Below are 21,642 nucleotides of genomic sequence, written 5' to 3'. Positions count from 1 at the left end.
AATCATCTTGTACAATGTGCAAATGACTAAGTTACCACTGAATCATTCTGCACTCCCAGGAGATGTACAGAGCCAAAAGGGACAGGATCTGAGTATAGGAGGATTCATGCTTTGAATAAGTAACAAACTGTACTATTATAGGCAAGGGGGAGAAAGAAACATCTTTAAAAGGATAGAATCTGATTTATCAACTCAGACAGCTCTCTGGCATTGTACATACCAATACAAGCCTGGGTTATACCCATGGTTAGCAGTTGGATCCATGCTATATCAGTCATTGTACTGTAGCAGTGAGTTTCTGAATATGTATCTTTATTTTTATTTGTACATTGAGTAGCCTTGTTTCCTAGTATTTGGGATATTTGATGGTTTGGCCAACTAGCTGTGTTTCAGAGAAATACCTGTCCTGAAGCTTCAAACACATTTTCCTTTAAGGATTTTTCTTCAAAATTTTTGGATTTTTTTATGTAGTTAATGATCTGTTGGACTACTTTGAAGTATAAAACTTATCTAATGTGTTTTGCTTTAAATTATAACAGAGAATCAACAGACTTCAAAAACAGTTGACATTGTGCTTCTGAATTAATTAACTAACATCACAAGCACTGTGAATTCTCTGCTGTATTTGCAGAACTTTTAGTGTTTAATTACAAATCTTAACAGAACACATAATCTTAAGAACCCCTGTTCTTAGGAGAGCAAATCATTTTTTTTGACTATAGATATACAAGAAATAGTGATATAGACATATGAGCAATTCAGTACAGTTTTTACTAAGACAGTTTTCTAACTGATTTTAGCAATTCTGCTTCCAAGAGATATTTATAAATTGTTAAAGCTGCAAAACAATTTCCTTTTTTTCAGTCTTAGACTGTGTGTAATATGCTCCATGTAATTTATTTTCTCCTATTCTCAATTTTTATTGCATTTTAGGTATTTATTTTTGTGTGCTCACATGCTATTTCAATATCTTTTTTTTTCCCTGATTTCCCTTTCCTAGAAGAGGAGATTTGTTGTCTGTGTGTTATCAGATTTTGGACTTTTCTAGCTTATACTACATATTCATTTTCATCTGTAATTAAAACAAACAAAAATTATGTAGACCAATAGTTAACACCCACAATCAAAATAAATCTTTTTCTTATGACTCTTATATATAAATTTGCATTATTTTAGTTTTTGGATCAAGGTAGTAAAAGAAAACTCTGTGTGTGTGTCAAGACTGTAAAGTTTAATGAAAAGTGTGTTGGTGACATGGACTATGCAATTCAAGTTTTTTAAACACTGTATACTACAAATCCCAGTAACGGTATAAGAATGTTTAAAATACTATTATTTAAAATAATTTTAATTATTATCTTCCAATTGGTCTCACAGTACCTAGTCATAGCTTGCCTTGTTAATTTCCTGTCCTACAAAATGCACATTGTTAATTATATAGTAAAAAAGAAAAGAAAAAAAAATACCAATATCCTGTATCCTTTCACATTTTTTCTTATTTATCCTGTTGCAATCCTACAGACAATACAGTTTGAAGCTTTTAAACCTTAATTAAATGTAAGTAAAAATAATTGAATATATGGTCTGAATAGAACAGCAGGTGAAATAAAATGATAGGGTCCGTCTGAGTTTTGTCTTCTATTTAAACAAGTCTCTGAGGAGAAGGGAGAGAACATGCATGCACTACGCCAATACTAAACTTCACAGTACCATAAACTTCAGGCATCAGAGCCTTTCAAAGGTCATTTACTTTGCTGTTGTGGATGACAAAATCTCATGTTAATACTGGAGTTACTGAAGTTAGCTGGGGCATCTAAAATGTGGTCACAACAATAGAAATGACAAAGGAGGATTTAAAATTCATTTCTTATTTTAGTGCTCTCAGTTAAATATTTATAGGGGAAATTGCAGGTCATGAGTGGTTGTCAAAATCTCAAACTGCAGTTATACCAAAGCACCCGTTAGGCACATTCCTAAATGCTGTGAGTGTCCTATAAATTCTGCTTAACATGAGTTGTTTGCTTTTTCTTATATCTTGCCTGATGGAGTTTTAAAACTATGGTTAAGAGCAACTTCTGATTGTTTTGCAAAAATAGTGAAAAGGTTTAATAATATAAAACATATGAGCAGCCTGGAGATTTATTATTATTATTATTATTATTATTATTATTATTATTATTATTATTATTATTATATTATGTGGAAAATTGAAGAAGGGTAAAAGTTCTGGGGTTTAGAAGTTTTAACAGAAACAGTATTCTGGTCACATTTGCAACTGAAAGGTGTATAATGTGATGTACTTTTTATTTTATTCTTTATATCTTTCAAACAATCCGCTCATTTTGGTAAAACAGCTGTTTCACAATTATTAGCTTATAAAATGCTGTAGCATAATCCCAAAAGCATAATTTAATTTTACTGAGTGGAACACAAATTGCACAAAAAAAAATTATTAGGAGCCGAAGAAAAGCATGATGTTTTCTTTGAAAACATAACTTATGTTATTAACTACCAACAACAGTGAGTATATTTTTTTTAAAGACAAACATCCATTCTGTCAGCTGAGATTTTGTTACAGATTTAATGTTCTGAATCAAACAACCTAATAAATAATGATATGCAATCCCTGAATGAAAGAAATATATTGTTATAAGTAGCATTCCTGCAGTTTCAGGAAAAAATAATATTTACCAAATTATTTGATTTAGGGCCTGTTATTATCTACAATTTGACTTTATATTATCTGTAATATAAAGTCACATTTGTAAAAGACCAGGTACAGAAGGTAGGTACTAGATGAGCTGCTGAAAATCAGACATGGAATTACAGTAGAAAAAGAATGCAGAAGTACTGATTTCATCCTTTAAAAATTCAGAAAGAATTTTATCTTGAAGCCTTGTCTGATCCAATTCCGTTATGGTACTGGGTGAGTAATAAATGTTTGTAACATGACAGGATAAAAATTCTTGCATTACTGTCATATGATGACTATGGAGATTCCTCCATAAACTCCCTAAAAAGTAGTTTCTTGACTTGTGGTTGTGGCTAGGTTCCTAGGGGAATGTGCCTTTTGTGCAATGTGCCAAGTGTTTTCTCTGTGGTAGTACTTCTCAAAGAAGTGGGGCGGGGTTGCCATAATTTATTCTGTCTATGCATGTATAGTTGTCAAGGACTTTTCAGCCTTTGAGCAGTATAAAATATGAGAAGCGGCCCCTACTTCCTCTGGCTACCATATTCATGTAAGGTAGAATTGCTTCTACTCATTCTCAGAGGCATATCCTTTGGAAAAATGTCCTACACTAGGACAGTACTTTCACAGAGATACAACTTGATGTATCTAAGTTCAGTGTTATGCTGAAAAATGAGTGTAAGGAATTAATGGAGGCTGTCATGGTGTTCTGGGTCTGATTCAGGTATCAAAATGTATATGTCCTTGTGCCAGTTTAGATAGTCTAAAGTTTGAGACATCCGCACAGAGCTGCACAGACAGGTATATGATTCAAGACCTGGATGTCTTCTAGGGCACTCTTCTGTAACTATAGCTTGAGGCCAAACAAAAAAGCAATTGCCAAGTCATTTGTTTTATTTAAAGAAACAATACATAAAATAAAATTAAGCATTCTTTGATACCTTTGTGAATGTAATGCATTTGGGCAAGGTTAAAAATGAATTCTACAATAAGAACTTAAGCACAGTTTTCATGTGTGCCATATGTGTGCCTATTAATAGAACATGCATGTGCAGATATATGTTCATATATATACTGATATTAAGTTAACGAATTATTTTGAATTGGCACAAAATTTCCATTTTAACAGGAACAATAATGACAGCAATTAGCTGATTTTTCATGCACCTTCAGAGCATTCAAGGTGTTTATCTCATGTTGGGTTAACCTAAGGATAATCCTACAAGAGTCAATACAATTTAATTAATATCAATTATTGCAAACTAAATCAAATGTTATAATATCAGAGACTAATTTACATTAAAATACAGATACAGGAGACCATTATTATCAGTTTGTATGTTATGAATCAAATCTCACTCATTTAACTTACTAGCATGTGTATATTTAAAATTGTGAAATAACGGAGAGCAGGTTTTAATGGTATAATACATCCAAATGCAGTATTATCTTTGTAACAGGGTCTTGGAATGCTGTAACCTTAATGAAATTTCAAAAAGTCTAATGGTAGTATTAAACACATTCTTACTATAACTAAGGGTGTGCCAGGAGTATAGATGGCAAGATACCTGTGTTCGGCTACCTGACTGGTCACGGTGTTATTTCTGAAGTTGTGTGATACTTTTATTAGGCACAGATGTGAGAAAGGCTTAGTCTGCAAATTCATATCTTCTTTATAGAGCAAAACTTTGTGTCTCAGATAAAATCTGGCCATTTTCTAGGCAAATCTGTTTAATATATTTGGGAGTCCTTTTTAAAAAAAAATAAAATACTTTTTAACAAGAGTGAATACTTCAGTAGTTTGCAAGATTTCTAAAGACAAAAAAAAAAAAAAAAAGAAATGGAAATACAGATGGTAGAACAACAACAAATTAAAGTATTAGTTACTTCAACTGCCCCCAAAAAGTTACAGTAATATTTGAAGTTCCTATTTTGCCATCTTTTTTGTTCATGTTTTTTTCACTGGTTTCAACATACATTTGGTGTCCTACTCCATCATGTCACTCTTGTTTTGTGCGAAGTTACGTTGTCATAAAATTTGAGTAATGAAATGGTGAATCAGTTTCCTTATCTCCATCCACAAGTTCTGAATTGGTTTTAGTGACATACATGTGCCTTGTGTGATAGTGGGAGAGGATATCCATCACTCCGTTGAATCAGAAAAATACTATTTTCAATAAGCATGTAATTACTTTACAGTTGTAGTACAAGTTTATAGAAGTGCAGTAATTGATTTCTTTTAAAGAAAAGTTTTCAAGTACTATCATCAACTCTTTTGTGGAAGGAATAATTGCTTTAGAAGCTAGAAATCTCCATTTAACACAGGTCACTAAATGATCAACCACTGAACCTCAGCCTAGATCTTAGATAAGAACTGTCATGTAGATTTAGAAAACTCATTCAGAAGGCTTCTCTGACTGCATATTGATGGTTTTATTCTGGGTCCTGCAACTTAAGGGCCTTAAAATATCACTTTATTTTAATGGACATTTTTCTCAATATGAATAAAACTCACCCATTTCTAGAGCAAGTATTAATTCATATCTGTAAAACAGAGCAATACCCATTTTTCCTGGTGGCTTTCAACTATGAGCATTTTTCCTAGAGATTAAAACATGTTGTCTGGGACATGTATTTTACTATACATATAGAACAGACTAGAATATCATATCTGAACTATCTAACAACAGTGCCGATAAACAGTAATATTTCATAAGAATGACAGACAAATAATATTGAAGTGAAGGAGGTGTTTCATCAGGATATGGGGTTTCAGACTTCATGCCAGCAGCTCCCTTGAACAGATATGAAACCAGTATAGTTATGTAAGTTGGTGCAGTACAGTAGCTCATCCTGTTTAAATTCTATAAGGCCATGTCTGTAATAGTGTGTTACTGAAATGAATAGTGCTTATATTGTGTGCATGTGCTTTTTTAGATGGGTATAGAAAACTACAAAGGAGAGGTTTAGTTTAGAAGTAAAGGAAACTTGGTTAGCTCTTTGCAAAACTGCACAACCTTCACTGTCTGCATTTCACAGGGACCACTGGATGCTTACATAATTTGTCCTATCCTTTTTGTGCAACACCAGTTCTTTAAACATTTATATATGAATTGTTGCTAGTATTCTGGATCCTTTTAATTTTTCTTGAGTGCAGAGGAAAAGTTAAACAACAGTGTGAAATTCCTCTATGGAGAATAAATTAAGAAGATGTCTTCATTTTATTTTGAAATATTTTATTGTGAAATATCATTCATGAGATATTGTAGTCAATTGGAGGATACTGTACTCATTTGGCCCTTCAGACACTGCTGAATGAATTGAAAGTTCATCTTGGACTTTCTAATAATGAATATTAGTGCACCTTTCTAGGAACCTTGAAAGCTAAATTTATGTATTTTCTCTTTATTCGTTCTTTATTAAATACATAAAGTGATCGAACTCTTCAAATTATACAGTAACCTTCCTCGAGAATTAATGTTACAGAAATATGAAAGGACTGGCTAAACCGTCTCTCTATCAAATGTTTCTAAAAGGCTTTATGTATTTATAAGACTTCATGATCTACTATTGATGCAAATTACTAAGGATAAAAGAAAATCCATCTGTTATCAAAGAAAAAAATAAATCAAGTAAGTCCAAGGATTTGAAAGACTTAGCATTAAGGACTAAGAATTCATACTTTGTGATGGGTTTATAGTAATTGACAGTAGAAAAGACTTTTTAGCATTCACAATGTTTTTTTCTCTCTTTTTTTTTTAATCAAAAGAAAATGACTTTGCCATAAAAGCTTCTCTTGTAACATATCCTGCTTCATTTCATAATTTTGTATTCTTTGCTGAAATGTCTCAATTAAAATATGACCTACACCATTTCATGTCATGTTAGGCATTACTGGTTTTGTTATTATTACCCTTACATTTAATCAAATTGTCTGTAGCTAAATAAATAGCATTTCATCAAGAGCCGTTGGATTTCAATCAGCTAGGAAACAGATTACTGGCACAAGAACTGATCTAAGGCTAGTGTCTCCAATCTGCAACTAATTGTGTGCTGATAATAGCACTGCCCACAGGCAAATCTTGCTGTCCTGATACATGATAGATTTTCCTGTATGTTAATATTAAATCAGATGGAGACATTTTGCAATACTGTTACAGTTACTATCTTTAACCTTTCCTTTTTAATTTGAAATGTATGCTGTTTGGAGATACTACCTGTGTGTTTCATTTCTGAAATTTAATGGAGAAAATATCTCAAGGAAAACATAGTAGTCATGCTTTTTTCTTTAGTTGCTCCTCTTAAAACAGTCCCTTCTATAGGAGATGAAGTACTGTTGATACTTAAAGAAGTATTTACCTGGAAGTCACATACTCTCCTTGTCTCAGAGGGGAGAGGAGCGTATCTGACAGCTTGAGTCTTGCAGCAGGAAGCAGTGCTATTGCTTGGTGGTGAGGGGGGTTGTTTGGAGTGCACATCCAGGAGTACCCTATGGGTGAGCTGCAGACCACATACTAACCATGTACCACATGCTAAATACTGCATTAGAACATTACGAACATTTACATTTTTCCAATCTGAAGATGAGTGACTACTGAAGTACATAGAAGTCCTTGTCCTATGGGCTCTCCGCAAATGCAGAGCATACAGTAGGAAGTGCTTTTAAAAAAGGAAGCCATAGAATAACACATAGTGTAGTCAGCACGTTATAAGTGCTCTGAAAGCAAACTGTCTGCTGATCTATGTACATTGTTCTTGTGAAATGATTCCAACAGTTTGAAATCTATTTTTCACCTTGCTTGTTATGCAAACAGCTCTTCACGTTTTCACTAAAGCAAGTGGGAATTGTTCACTGTCACAAATAATAAATAACAAGAGTACCCGATCTGCGCAGCATGGAAGTGATAAAAACACATGCTTATGAGTGCTTGAGATTTCACAGCTATTAATTTTGAACTTTCTGATTGCAGTTCTGTTTTACAAGAGTAGATGCTGTTAGGGCAGCAGTGCACTGTGACAATGAAAGATTATGACAACATCCATTTATCATAACGAACTTGATAAATTCAGTGTAAGAGATGGTCAGAAATTTCCCTGAAACCTGAATTCATAAAATGCACCTTGCCTTTACTGAAAAAATAACTTTTTTTTTCCTTACCAATAATCTTTAATGCAAAATTAATACTAACATGCTTGATAAGGTTTCTTTGTGCATGATGAAATGTACAGCTCTTACCAGTGTTAGTAGATTCCTTAACACATACCTTAAGGAATATGAAGTTTGTGCAGAATGCTGCTGTATATGCAACATGTATTCACATAAAGAAAGGTCTTTTACAAAAGGTCAGCTAATACTATAGCACATGGGCAGTGTAAAAAAAAAAAAAAAAAAAAGTCAGAAGGACTCTTCGTGCCTCAAAGAACATTTTAAAAAACTTTTTTAAAGTCACCTTAGCATTAAAACTCCAAATTACAAGATTTGCCTGAAAGCATACTCCCCAGCTACCTCTGTGTAAATGTGGTAGATAATATCATTCATTTTCAGATTGCAGTATTCACAGTGTGGTAGGAGCGTTTCAAATCAGCAACCACATTTTTGGTTTATGGGTACAAATGGGATTTCAGTTAATAATTAGGCATCATTCTGAAGCTGTGTATTGTAAGACAAATTGAGCATTCAGCTTCTATACATTTTGTTGTAGTATTTCTGTTCACATTTCACAGCCATACCAGAGGGAAAAAAAAAAAAATCTATGATATAGCGTAGAAAAACATCCTGAATAAAGGAAGCGTGAAATAAAGAAAAATGTGTCTAGAAATGTTAATACCTTTTTTTTTTTTTTTTTTTTAATCCTTACTGTTCTAGGGAAGACATCTCTGGCCTTTCTAAAATTCTCACTGAGCTGGTAATTTTTTATTTTTTTCCCACATTTTAAGAATATCATCAAAGCCATACTAATCTGGATCAAGGGCATGCTCAGAGTCCTGAGATCTCTGAAGAAAACATTTCGCTGTCTTTCCTATTTTTGACGTCATCATAGAGATTTACCTTCAACTTTGCTACAACTTTTAGAGATAAACATTAGTTTATTGACAAAGCAGGGGTTTAAAGGTTTTAATCAACAACTTCTGGTTCATCACAATAAGAAAGAATTGCAGATCCACTTCACTGCTGTCAGTGAAGTGTCTAGCTCAGTAAGCAGGCATTTTGACTATTGACAGCAATGCATTTCTGATTAGTTTTAAGATGTATCCCATGTTTAAGGCAAAAGCATATAATCTGGAGGCTTAAATCAAAGAAAACATGAGATGGAAGCATTTGCCTCCAAAAGCTTCTCTCTCCATTTCTTGCTTGCTTGTTTTAAATACAAAGATTCTGTTTAAGTAAGCTCACCTCATGAGCTTTAAAAGAATCGTTTGCATGTTGGCTTCATGAACAGCTGTTTTGAGAGCCAAATAAAGTCAATCTGATAAACTATTTGTTTTAGGAGGGAGAATTTTTCCGGAGTAGGCAGTAGAACAGAGATCAAAAGGATAACACTCACATACATGGGAATTTTACTCAGATATAGAATAGGTCACTGAGAAGGGACCTTCAAAGATCATCCAGTCCAACTGACCACTTCAGAGCTAAACAAATGTTAAAGCATATTATTGACAGCATTATTCAAAAGTCTCTTGAACAGTGACAGGTATGGTGTATCAACTGCCTCTCTAGGAAGACTGTTCCAGTGTTTGACTACCCTCACAGAAAAGTTTCTCCTGATGTCTGAACCTCCCTTTGTGCTCCTTTGTGCTGTTCCCACGTGTCCTATCATTGGTTGCCAGGAGGAAGACACCAGCACCTTGCTCTCCACTTTCCCTCCTTGGGAAGTTGTAGAGGGGATTCTGTAATATATGTATTCTAATCCCAGTTATCGTGCCCTGAGTTTTTATTCTGACCTTCCAAGTGACAGTGTGAAAACTTATAGGTTTTAATTTCAGTCTCTCTTCTTCCCACCAAACCAGTCTAGTTTTCTCATATAGAAGTCAGGTACTGCTGAACACTAGGGGTCAAATGCTAAGCTGTGAAGAAAACATTATTTAAATTTCATTATTTCTGCTGGATTGTGGGAAGCATTGAAGATTCAGAAGTATGTTACTCTTGGTTGTTTTATTTGTTTGTTTTTGTTGTTCTTACTGTTTTTTAATTAACTTTTTCTGTAGAACCATATGTATTTGAAAGTCTATGCATGTATGGTGACAGGTAAAACAGTGAAGACAGGAAAGAGTTTAATTTACAAGGTTTCCCTGTGCCTTAGAATAGCAGTACATGTCCATATGCCATTTTGGATTCTATTTTCCCAAAAGGGATCTTTCGTTTGTTAAAATAGTGTCAAAACAAAACAAAATTCCCAACTCAGGCTGATTTCTGTAGCCATGAATCAAAATCACAAGGTAAACTCAGAAGCAGTCTAGCAAACACCTATGGCTGACTTATGCTGCAAAGAGTAAAGAGAGGGAATGTCGGTTTTATGGCTAATCCTCTCTGTTTTTCATGAAACCTTTTCTTTACAAAAGAGCACAAATGAAGTGGTGTCCATCTTGTCTACTTTTCCATAATTCAAGTGCTAGGAAGCCTTACTTGTGAGAAGCTTATTCTCTGACTTTGTGTGTAATTGACAGTGAAGGGGGAAAACGAGGCAACGTTATGCCTTTGCTAGCTCTTTGTAAAGGAAAGAATATACTTACTCATTAATGACCCAAGCTATGAATAGATTTTTGGTTTACAGCACAGCCTTAGAGGGGGCTAAGAGAATTTAAGGATTTATCACACAACCTTAAAGGGGTCTAGGAGAATTTTAAAGAAAGAGATACTCAGACTGGAAATTTCTGAGTAAACATTTACCTGTCTTCTTGGCAGTACATAATTAAATTATCTGTTGACATTTTGCAGACACAGAAAGAAAATAAAGGTACAGACAAAGGAATAGAAGCATACTGATGACCTATTGTTAGAGTTTAAGCAAAATAAATGATTAGCATCTAAAATACAGAGCAGAGGTAATAAAAATAATTTCAAACTACTATCCACAGTGCACAGCATCCAGTAATACAATTTAGTTCATTACGTTTCTGTATGATGCAGTATTATTATATTCTCTCTCTGTGTCCTGGGCTTATACTAGTTTAAATTCTTGGACTAGTACCTAACAATAGATGCTTCAAGATGGCCCGCAAATGAATCTATTCAAATAATTGTAAAATAATGAAACCACATCAAAGGTGTTTTGTTTTGTTTTGTTTAAATCGAATATTCTTATTTGTATTTGGGGGGGGGGAGAGGGAGGAGAAAAAGAATTCATGTGAGTACAGGACCTTGTTAAAAGAGTTATGAGTTTCCCTAACAAAAGTTCAGATTTGTTTTATTCTAAACATGCCCTCTGTATTAAGCTTTTGGTTCCTGGTCCATAAGAAATGGATAATAGCATTTTTTGGAGTACAGGGATGTTATGAGTTCAGACAGAGGTCAGTAATGGCACCTGTGTTCTTACTAAGTGCAGAATTTTGTCCAAACTCTGGACTTCAGATGGCAAGTGAGAGTCCCAGTACCCCAGGTACCAGGTTCCCTCACCTGGTTGTGCTGCCATACACTCTGAGGGAAGTGCAAGAAAGCACAAATTGTAAGGTTGCTATATTCAGCTTTTAGAAGTGTTTAGAAGTATTAGGGTACTTTCTACAGGGCACTTTGAAATAACACTGGTAAGATGCTGATATATGTTATAGTGCTGGTTTACAATGCAATGGTGTACAACGTGTAATGGATTTCAACATCTTAACAGAGATTAAATTTGGTTCTTTTTTGAACGTGTCATGTTACTACATTTCTTAGATGTTTTCCTCCTATCTCCTATGTCAGAATTAAATTTCTATATAATGATTTATGTTGATCATAATGTCTAAATTTATCCAAATAATGTTCATTCTCCGTCTATATTTCATTATTAAAATATAGTAGATATTTCAACCTAATATTAGGGCATAGTGGTCTTATTTAGCACTATTAAAATAAGCTTATCTTCCTGCACATTGATGGCACAGGGTTTTAAAATTTCCCTGTACTAGTCTAAACTGTGTGTTCCCTTTAAAAACTCAATTAACTAGAAAAAAAATATTCTGGGCTCATTTGTATGAATCTACTTTAATCAAAATACCTGTTGTTAGGTTCCTAAATTTACATTAGTTCTCAAGATAAAAATAAGGAACAAATCTCAATTTTCATGAGGAATCACATTTTTTAAAGTTGTTTAAAAATTGTTTTAAAAATTGGCCCTTTGTCCAACTCATCCCACCTCAGCACGTTTGTCATCTGGCACAAGTTACTTATGTAGGGCCACTTCAAAAAAAGAGAGATAGGTACCTTCAGAAGTCAAGCTATTCTATCTATTTTAAGTAGGTGCTCTCCCCTGGGACTCTTTCAATTGATCGTATAAGATGACTAACTTAGGTGGCTTCCAAGTCACTAAATTTAGATGAGATTCCAGCTGTACTCTGTCAGTTACAATTTTTCTGTGTGTCATATTTCATCGGTAAAAATGACAGTGCAGACCTACAAACAAACAAAAAGCTATTTTAATGTATTTCTGTACATTTTGACTGCTGGAGCATGGACAAGTGGTATATATGGTAATATGGTAATTAACTCTTTACTGTAGTTTTTTTGAGTAAATAGTGACAGTGATGTGATGCTGTCCTGATACAAGAGGCCATGAGTTCATCATCAGGATTTCTGTAGATTTTGCTTTCACCTGTAAAGCATTTGCAGAAGATTCTGATGCTTTGCTTTGTCCTTCTTGCCTTAGGCAATCCTTGCAGCGAATAAACATCAGAGTTAATTAAAGAAAAAAAAATCTTATGTATTTATTACATTTCATAAATAATATTCATGGCCTTTGCTGTTTCTGTATTCAAGCCTAGAAAATGAGGAATGTGCAAACTGAGATACAAGAAAGTATTTATAGCTTTCCTAGTAACTAAGATAACCGGCAGCAGTCACAACTATTTTAACTGTTTTATGGTTTATCCTCTGTTTGGCATCTGTTTAACCAATATGGCTTGAACTCTTATAGTCAAGAGAAAATACCAGGTAGATTAATTTTATATCATGATAAATGCTTTGAAGTTGTATATAAATGTGCCAAAGACAAGGTTTTTGTTTTGTTGTGATTGTAGGAACATCAGATTTGGTAATGCAGTGCTCCTTCTTCTTTAATCATAATGTCAATGCTGAAGATTATGAGGGAGGTTTGCTAAATTTATCTCTTAATTGAACCTCTTCAGGAAGAAAAAAGGAAACAAGAATGGGAAGGAATTATTAGCAATGTTTATACTCAAAAAATAATAATAAAAAGTGAAATTGTTAAGGTAACTTAAAGAAGTTCAAATCAACCAAATTCCTATGTGTAAGATTAACAACACTGTTTGTTTGCAAAGTAATTTGTAAGAAAAGCTGTCTAAGAAAAACTACTGTCTTGGCTTTGTGATAACACAATACAGCATTTTGTTAGAATTTCTGCAGTGTTCCTTATATTATGACTTTATAAAAACTGCATCTGTCATTGATCTTTCTTTACCCTTAAAATGCATAATTTATTTGTAGAAATATTAAATGATGTGAAAGCAGGAACTCAATTGCTCTAGTGCATGAAGTTTTCTATTTGAAAACAGAAAAATTATAGTGCTCTGAATGTTAGATTATTATGTTTCCAAAGTCTGTGCCTGTAAATTCAAAGTCATGTCCTATTCTCTCTCTGCTGAGAAACAACTGACAGTTTTGAGGTAGAAAAAATCATGGGGGTAGATCAAGGAGATTCAACTGAGAAAATGACAAGCATGCATTTCTTTTCCCCAAGGGGAAAAAAAATGCTTGGAAATATTTGCACACTTGGAAATATAGTGGCTGTCTGAACAGAGAGATAGAGGTGTATTGGGAATCTTAACAGAAATGGCTCAGTGGGAGTCCATCCAACTAATACAGACTCTTATGTCCTTGATAAAAGTCTGCCTAGCTGCAGATGAGAACTATATGGGAGGTAATTGAATATATCTTTGTGAAGAATAAGATGCTGTGACAGAGGTCTTTACAGAGTCGTGTATTGGCTACAATAAGGAGAAATAACTCAGTACCATGAGGTTTTGCAACAGATTCTATAACTTTCTTATTTCACACATTGGTTGTATAGGAGATCAGCATGTGGTTATTATAATATGATGCTTATACATGACCTTGCTCTCCATGCAAGACAACATAATGTATGGGTTACCTGGACTTTAAATAATCAGTTTGAACTTTGCCTTTATTTCTTCCAGTACAGTAGCATCTAGATGTTTCTCACACATATATGGTTATTTTACATAAATAAACATCCTCTTAGCTTTCACAAACTTTTTAGACATTGTCTATGGATTTCTAGGGGTCTATAAATCTCAGACTGACACAAAACATTTTGTAAAATGTACAGCTAGTTCCTGCAATTGGTTTCTCTATCATCACAGAAACTTGATGTCATTTTCATCAAAAAAAATTGTAAGCTACACCTTGGTAGTTCTTACAGGTTTTTCATCTACAAAACCAAAAAAGCAGGCAAAGAGCCAGAATGAACACACAGTTAGCAATTTCATCGCATTATTACTTCTTGATTTAAGGGATTTGAGGAAGATACATAAGACTTAGTTGTGCCTGTCTCCAAGCTACTGCTTTAATGCAGGGTTGACTTCTGTTCTAGCAAAAGACCATTTGGGGAGCAGTGTGTTGCTGAAATAGTCATTTCTGTCTTTTTTTTTTTTTTTTTTGGGGGGGGGGCAGGCTGTAAAGAGGAAAAAAAGACAACTGTCAAAGTGGTTTGAAAAGGGTATTTTCTATCCTTTTTTCTGATCTGGAACAGAATATATTTTGAAATAAAAGACCCATGTATCTGCTCTTTAGTATTTCTATCTGACATTTTTAAAAACAAAGAAACAGAAATCACATACTTGATATAGAATACTTGATATTGAAACAAATAAAAGGCACAATCCTGCATACCCTGCTAAAAATTATGTATACAGTACCTAACTTTATGTTTTTAATATCTGATTGTCCTCAGGCTTACTATTAAATCATTAGTTATTATTTTCAATGCCTGAAAACTCTGCTTTTTCAGTAATTGATGTTTTGTCGAATGCTAATAGAAAAGTTATTTTATTTGCCACCTCTGATAGTTTGATTCATACTATTTACTTTAAAAATTATGATTCTGCATTGTTGCATCTTAATGCTTTTTCCATTATTGATAATTAAAAATAATATTAAATATGATTATGAGCAAGTATGCTTAATTAGATTTACCATTAAGTAAATAATTATAATTATTTAATTACTCTAAAGAAAAAAGGAATACAAGATTAAAAAATGTGCTCCTCTGGATTTTTTTTAAATTGACTAATACTTTAAGGAACTTTTGGAATTTAGCATCTGCACATAGATATTAAGTTGGTTGCATTTATTTTACTATAATCTTTCAATTAAAGCAGTAGATATTTCAGAAAAAAATGTTTCTATGTTCAAATACAGTATATAAGTTTATTATTGTATCATTTTATAGATTTACCTGTTCTGAGTACCTATTCTATTCTAAACTTTTTAAGATTAAATTTATTTTTTTTTTTTTTTTAGAGAAGAATATTGAAATGATGTGTAAACTTTGAAGTTAAATGATTGTAGATTAAGAAGTGGCATGAGAAATATTTCAGTGGAGAGTGCAGGAACTGGAAAGTGTTTTTACAGTTGTAACTAACATCAATGCAACAATATTTTATAGAAGGAAATATTCAGATATACAATGATCAGCAGACATGGTACGTTTGTATCACTCCTTTTTTGTTTGTTTGTTTGTTTTGTTTTTTAATTTAATTTTGTTTTGCTTTTAAGAAGCAGAGCCTGCCAGAATGCCAGGCTACAAATTTTGTCGTGGATTTTATACACTGATTGATCGCTGCCATTTCCTTGGTTGCTGGTGGCTCTGTCTCAGTGCAGTACATTAAAATAATGTTATATTTCTAGCAGCTATGGAAAAGTGATGTTCTTTGGTGTTTCTCTGGTGATTTAAAATTTTTAGACATCAAAATTCTTACTGCCTATGGAAGGAATGATTCTGGCAAATGGTATAAATACACCCATTATGAAAGTGATTGGGGACTAAGTACCTTATGCAAGCATCCGTCCGCTGGCTTTCAGAAGTGATTGAAATTCACTGTGATGTACTCGGGTATATCCCATTCTTCTCCCATAATCTCAGCAGGCAAAATCCAGTAGAGGAGAATAACCAATTCAGTATCTGTGATAAGAAGTTACAAATGTCAGCATAGCCTCCTTCTAAGTCATCATGTTCCAGGAAGATGCCAGAAAAGTTAGTATATTACTCACTGCAGTTTCAGCATTTATCATCTGATCAGGCCTACTTGAGGGTAATCTGCATTACATGTCCTGTGTAGTATCCTGTCCAGCAATATCAGATTAAAATTTTATTTTGATATTATCTCCGTAGAAGAAAATTAGAGGCTTTTGTTTTCTTTTGAAATAATCTCTAAGCCAGTGATATCTGCAGCTAGTTTCCATTTCTTTTTTAAAAGCTGACCTTGTGTGCTGGGGCTTTGACCTTTTTCTATTTATGCCGATGAACTGCCATTTTAGTTTATTATTAAAAAAAAAAAAGGCTACATTTTACATAAATACACACATGTACATACACAAAATGCAAACATTTCTATTTCTTGATGTTATTCACAGGTACTAGGAAAGTAGTTAAGGCAGCTACTGTTGTTGCAGAGTTTTGACAAACATGTTCCAGAATTACTATTTTTTATTTTGTGCTTTTTTACATTATTATGCAAAAAAAAAAAAAAGATTTAATTAGCATATTTAATTTATAGGATCATACCTGTTCTTTGTGAGATCAATTAGCACATCTCTCTTACTCTCCAGAATAGGTTGGCTGGATTCAAGCTGCCTACTGTGAACAGTTCCTGTGATGGCTGTTGACTGTGGCTGTGCACTACTGCATAGAGTACCGGTTGGCATCAGCCAAAGGTGTGCTGAAGGTTGTGCTAATAATTTCGTACTATGGGTGCATTGGTCCCACTTACTTTACTACTACTATAGATAGTGCTTTACTGTCCATTCAAAAGGCTTTAATTTAATTTAATTTTATTACATTTTTACATGTCACAGCTGTTTCCAGGTGTAAACGCACACTGGAAGAAACATCCTAAATTGACATTTATGTAATTAAAGTAGTATGTTCATGTATGTACATATTTGTATGTGGAAAATAAAGTTGTATGTGACAACTGTATATAGATATACTTAAAATATCAACTAGACTTTTATGTGACTTTGCATTCACAAAGAAAACTTTGCACACACACAAAAATGACTCATAAACTATAGGATTGTGATTGTGTTCAGGCTATTACAAATGCAAAGCAAAGTGAAGTAATACCCAGAAGTCCTAAATATTATGTGGTATATATGTATATTTTTAAGTGGATTTTTTTCTGACAGTCTAATAGGTTAAAAAAAAAATCCGATAGATAAATGCTCTCTGACATCATCATTGCTACTATGATTACAGTGCTTTACAGAATTGGGGATCTTTCCCTCTTTCCAGACTATTAAGCAAAATCTCATAGGAAGAATAATGCCCACAGCATTTCCCACTAAGCACTTGGAAGTGCTCTTTGTAGGAATATTACAAATGAAATTTTGAACTCAAATTCTCATCTCAGCTTAGATGTAAAAGTACACTGGAAAAATTATGCTAAATTTACATTTCTATAAGTGAAAATAGAATATGTCCCATGACATTATTACCACAGATCGCTGAAAAATGGTAATTGAAATATTCCCTCTCTTAACACTTGAACCCCTGCTGTTGGGTAGGAACTTAAATTCCTCTTGTTGGGAAATATGTTAGCTCAGGATGGTCATGGGTACCACAAATTGCTAAGAGCTTTCCCTGAATAGAGTGTAACTAAGTAGTTATCAGCAGAAAGTGGTGGTATTGAGTGAATCTCAGGAAATTTTGACATTGTAACATTCTGAGGTTCTTGTTCACTTCTTGAGGCAAGATTGGAATTTCCCATTGCAGTAAACTAATAAAAATGCATTAGAGATAGCAGTAGGAGCTCTGGAAAGGTTTTGTTAACCTCTTCATTCTGGGGATAGTCATTAGAATGTGCTAATACAGACATGAAAGCTCTGAAATGGCTAGTACCAGTGAACAAAATAGTACAACTGTTAATATCACAGTTTGATACATGCTTAAATCACTAAGGAAAGATTTACTGAAACATTTTTTAAGTGAAATAAAGCATAAAAATATCATTCTTTCACACAGATAATTCCCAGATGGCTGGAGGGATAGTTAGGAGAAAAAAATAAAAAATAATTAAAAAAAATATCTGGCCAAGTTTGAGAGGTTTCAGCACCCAAAATAAATTGAAAATTGCATGAGAAATAGCTGCTTAGAATAAAAGTGGTATTTCAACCTCACTTACCATGTATGTAACTCAGAAAAGCACTACAATAAATTTGAATTATTCTATCTACATAAAAAGGCCAGTGAAACTATGTGCCATTCCAAGGCCCATGTTTGCTTATGTTCAAATACTTCTGGTATCAATCAGTCTTTACATATCTATTCATTTATCTATTCGAGTGCTTGGGATTGATCAAAATGGCTGGCAGTGCTTGAAGAAAATGCATCAGGTGTGTGTGAGCTACCAGCCTTCCATATTGTTCATTAGAATATGTCCTGAAATCAGTTCTGCTTCATACAGGTCAAACTGTTGTACACTCATAAGTCATCTGGGAAGACGGCTGTCATATGGCAACTGCAGTAGTGATATGAGCACAAATGTAACACTTAATTCTTTTTTTCTGTTGGAAAACATGTACTGATTTATTTCAAATTGTTTGGAATCTGAGAGGTTTTCTACTTTCAAGAATTGTGAATTAAAGGCACTAAAAATCAAGCTCCCTACAGGAATGACACTCTCATGCAACGTAGGAACTACTGGCCTGAATTAAACAAACAAACAAACAAAAAAAAACTCTTTGAAAACTCGAGGTATTTTTTTGCCTGTAAAAAATGAAGGTTATGTGATAATACTGTCCTGGGAATTACATAAGATTAAAAAAAGTGATTTTAGCAAGAATTACACACTGGGATATTTTCAGCAATTCTGGTGTTCCTAAGAGGTTTTCAGCTTTAACATTAATTTGTCCTTAATTATAGTAAATTACTTTGGCCATTGTTATGGATTGACATCAGCCAACAGCCAAACACCCACACAGCTGCTCACTCCCTCCCCTCTTCCATGCAATGGGCAGAAAGTAGAAGGAAGGTGATGAGAAAGGGATTGAGATAAAGACAGCTTTGTAGGTGAAGCAAAAGCTGTGCACACAAGCAAAGTTTAATAAGGAATTAATTCATTAATTGCCATGAGCAGGCAGATGTCCAGCCACTTCCTGGAAAATAGTGTCTCATCATGCATAATGGTTACTTGGGAAGAAAAATGCCATCACCATGAACGTCTTCCCTTCCTTCTGGTTTTCCTTAAGCTTTTAGTACCATCATATGGTATGGAATATCCTTTTGATTAGCTTGGGTCAGCTGTCCTGTCATTGTCACCTCCCAGTTTCTTACTTGCCCCCAACCTACTTGCTGGCAGAGTGCAACAAGAAAAACCCTTGAACTCTGTGCAAGCCTTGCTCAGCAACAGCCAAAAGATTAGAGTGTCATCAACGCTGTTTACCTTGTGTCATGAAGCAGTGCAGAGCACAAGATAGAAAATGGTGAATCTGTCTCAGATAACGTAACGTAGGATGAATTGCAAAGCTAGTGGAAGTCTTAATGTTGACCTTAGAGCCAACTGGATCAGCACCTATTTGAAAATTCAAGTGAACTCAGAGAAAATTGTTCACAGCTGCATATACGTACTTGTAGCAGAAGAGAAACTTAGCAAACTCTTTTTTTTTTTTCTTTTTCTTTTTCCTTTTTTTTTTTTTTCATTTGGATTAATTAGTGGTATTTTTTTTGCTGTACTCTGTGCTAGTAATTGCTTTGGTATGTCAAAAAACACCTGTATTTCTGAAGTTACATCAAATGTCAAATTATATCAACGTTTGTGGTAGAATCTTTTATAACTGAGTTCCTGATGGTTTCTGAATAACATAAAATTGGAGAAATATGTTACAATCATACAGAATTATGATAAAGAAAAAACAAAAGCATGTACAGTGTTCTGGGCAGCCAGTATGATGATATCTTAATATGTCAGGATATTCTCCACAACTTTTGATGAAGCTAACTTTATAAGGCAGCATGGTATTTTGTAACGTGAATATTTGATCTAGTAGAGAAGAAAAATTTTGTTTACCTTCAGATGTTCTCTCTTTCAGTTCTTGAACATTAAAAGAGCCTGGGGAACCATTTGGAGAGCATAAATTGATTATTGTTGTTTGTCTTTGTAAACAGAAGCTTCTAATTCACAAATTTAAAGATAAATTGTGTTTAAGACACATTCAGACAAGCAATTGCAGTTTAGCTGAAACACTACAAAAAATAGATAGATATTTTTAAATTAAACCATTTGACAGAACTGGGTTAAGAAGTAATTTCACATATGGTTCTTCTGGCAGATGTGAGGAGCTTCTTACCTCCAACAGGAAGAGTAGGGAGAACCAGCTGGTAAGAACAGGGGGCAATACCTTTTAGCCTAAAGCAGAATGCTTAATTGTCATCCTGTAGTAGGAATTCCAAAGTGCATTTAGATGTAAAAATTGGTCTTCTGAAGAAAAAGGAAATTAAATAAGTGATTTGATTTTAGCTGAGTACTGTGCTAGATGGTCACTGTTTTCATGGTGCTGAGAAATTTAAAAGTGTTGAGATTTGCTTAATGACCGCATATGTAGCATTGTTCTGATGACTGCAATGCCTGCTTTTGGAAGCCAATCCATACTTCTTTTAGGTCATTATAACTTAATTGTAAAAGTAATAGTCTAGTTCTGCTTAGAGGAGGACTGTGAAAAGAACTGCTTTTTTTGCAAGTTCTTAAATGTCACGTTATGAACAGTTGGTATGTTTGTGCAACAGATTTCCAAACAAAACAGCTGGCTGAAAACTATATTGGTGATCACTGCAAGTCATAGGACTGATAGAGTAAATGGAGATCTATATTCAAAGGGTAGTAAAGAAAAATTGTGTAGCTGGGCTGTTTTCCTTCAGGCTGTAATTATTACCTATGAGAGGTTTGCCTATTAAACCAATAACTTAAAGGAATTCACAAGCAAGGAGACATAAAAATCCATTCTGTTTACATTGACGCTACCTTAAAAGAGCAAGGGGGAGAAGCCAATGGAACAGATAATATGAGCATTGTTGGCTTTTTACATTTGATTTCCCCACTAAATGGCTCCTCTTCATTCAGAGTTTTTGCTTTACTTTTTCATTAATTTAATACAAGGTAATGAATATTTCTTGCAAAACTTTTCCTACCCAAAACATTTACAACTTTATTTTGACCACAGCATTAGAAACACAGAATGAGTCTGACAGGCACAGGGAAGTTTGTTGCTGCCTAGCACATTACTTGCTAGATATTTTTGTCCAATCTAGTGTTTCAGACCTTGCACAGGGATAAAATGTAGTGTTAGAAGGGAATTCATAGGTATCTGGCATCTAAATTCTTAAAAACTTTCAAAAAGAGCATTCACTGCATACCTAGGTAGAGCATACTAGTATTTTACAACTTCTGTGGAACTGTGGTTTTGTGGTGGTGTTGTTTTGTTGTTATTATTTGTTTGTTTGTTTGTTTCATTTTGTTTTCTGTAATTCTTTGTGCTGTTTAAGAGTCTACCTCCGTCCCTAGCT

At 33.9% G+C, this 21,642-nt stretch overlaps 1 protein-coding gene and 1 long non-coding RNA gene across 9 annotated transcripts in view; one reads left to right on the top strand and one right to left on the bottom strand.

Moving 5' to 3' along the window:
* PCDH7 (protocadherin 7) overlaps positions 1-21,642 on the top strand; it is a 284,971-nt gene that overhangs the window by 11,704 nt on the left and 251,625 nt on the right. The window lies entirely within an intron of this gene.
* Positions 2,301-21,642, bottom strand: part of LOC121069092 — a 54,294-nt gene continuing 34,952 nt past the window's right edge. The window contains exons 3-5 of one of the 2 annotated variants that reach the window (XR_005819252.1): positions 20,150-20,191; positions 15,914-16,044; positions 2,301-4,856 (exon numbers count right to left, since the gene is read on the bottom strand). This is a non-coding gene — a long non-coding RNA (uncharacterized LOC121069092). Of the gene's footprint in view, positions 4,857-11,362; positions 12,279-15,913; positions 16,045-20,149; positions 20,192-21,642 lie in introns of those variants that run through there. The other variant, XR_005819253.1, reaches the window with a different exon arrangement.

The sequence above is a fragment of the Cygnus olor genome, chromosome 4 (assembly GCF_009769625.2).
Source record: "Cygnus olor isolate bCygOlo1 chromosome 4, bCygOlo1.pri.v2, whole genome shotgun sequence".
Classification (NCBI taxonomy): domain Eukaryota; kingdom Metazoa; phylum Chordata; class Aves; order Anseriformes; family Anatidae; genus Cygnus; species Cygnus olor.
Note: the sequence above shows the minus strand (reverse complement) of the source record. Positions and strands in the feature narration are given on the sequence as shown.